Source organism: Myotis lucifugus, unplaced genomic scaffold, assembly GCF_000147115.1.
Source record: "Myotis lucifugus unplaced genomic scaffold, Myoluc2.0 scaffold_229, whole genome shotgun sequence".
Classification (NCBI taxonomy): Eukaryota; Metazoa; Chordata; class Mammalia; order Chiroptera; family Vespertilionidae; genus Myotis; species Myotis lucifugus.
This window is the reverse complement of record NW_005871277.1, coordinates 908,109-909,774: the sequence shown is the minus strand read 5'-3', so window position 1 is coordinate 909,774 and position 1,666 is coordinate 908,109.

Sequence of the window (1,666 nt, the reverse complement as noted above, 5' to 3'; positions counted from 1 at the left end):
CCTGAGGGCTCACTGTTCCCCACTCTTACAGCTTCCCGCCGCCGTCCAGATCTGGGCAAGGGGAGACCTTGGGAATCTCCCAGCCACAAGGGTTTGATTTCCTAAAAGGATCATCACGGTCACCCCCAAATCACAATCTTACAGACAGGCGGTCAGTGTGCCCGGACCATCTTTCACCAGACACTCAGCACTGCCCGAAGAAGAGTGGTCTTCACAAGCACTGCCCTTCCGGGGTGCCCTGAGGGGTCCTACCTGGGTGCCCCGCTGACCCCACTCTGAGAGCGCCGAGGAGAACAGGAGGTTCCAGGGTAAGAGGAGAGCAGCAGGACTCCTGTTTGCATTCCGCCCGTGTTAAAGGATCATCATGTGTTGCCCTAGCTGGTTTGGCTCAGTGGATAGAGCATCAGCCTGTGGACTGAACGGTCCCAGGTTCGATTCCAGTCAAGGGCATGTACCTTGGTTGCGGGCACATCCCCAGTAGGAGGAGTACAGGAGGCAGCTGATCAATGTTTCTCTCTCATCGATGTTTCTAACTCTCTATCCCTCTCCCTTCCTCTCTGTAAAAAATCAATAAAATATATATTTTTTAAAAAATCACCACTTATTATTCTCTAAAGATTCTTTTCTCATCCACTTATTATTCTCTAAAGATTCTTTCCTCATCCTTTCCCACAGACCACGATTGAGAAAGGCTTTGGGAAGAACTGCATTCTCTGGGGTGCAGTTTTCCATTAAAGTGTAGACACTCATTTCTGTAGTCGTTTCCTGTTGGGTGACCATCTGCACATTCTTTCCTTCGGCAAGTGATGCTGCAACAATATTTTCCCGCTAAAGCGCCCAGTTGAGAAAAACTTTGTGTGGACTCAGTGGAACCTAATGAGTTTCTCCCGAAATAATCAGCAGCAGCGATTAGCTAATTAAGCTTCGACTTCCTTCATTCTTCATCATAAAGAACCAGGATGATTTTTTAAGAACAGTTTCAACACAAGAGCTTCCTCTCAGCTGATGCCCAAGTTAATGAACTTGAAGCAACATGACTTGAAGGCAGTGACATTTGTTGCGATTTTATTTTATTTTTTAAATATATTTTATTGATTTTTTACAGAGAGGAAGGGAGAAGAGAGGAATAGGGAGCTAGAAACATCGATGAGAGAGAAACATCGATCAGCTGCTTCCTGCACACTCCCTACTGGGAATGTGCCCGCAACGAAGGTACATGTCCTCGACTGGAATGGAACCTGGGACCCTTCAGTCCGCAGGCCGGCGCTCTATCCACTGAGCCAAACCGGTCAGGGCATGTTGTGATTTTAAAAGTGCCTCAGAGTGACAAGGCAGTGACAGTGTACCTCAGAAGACCGCCTCGGTCCATGACGTCACCAAACTGCCACCCCAGCTCACCTCACTCCTATTTGCCCAGTTTGGGCTCATCCTCTAAAGTCCTCTTGTTGATTCTCAGATTTTCTTAAATCCAAACCCTCAGCAAAACAGGACACACACAGACCCAAACATCTGCAAGAGTCATGCAGGGGCATAAAAGTTCTAAGTGAACAGAGCACCAGATGGGCCAGAATTCCTGCCTCTGAACCTCTGTGTGACCTGCTCCTTCCCCCTGAAGTTCTGTTTCTATGTTCATGAGCAATGAGTTCCGCCCTGGCTGGTTTGGCTC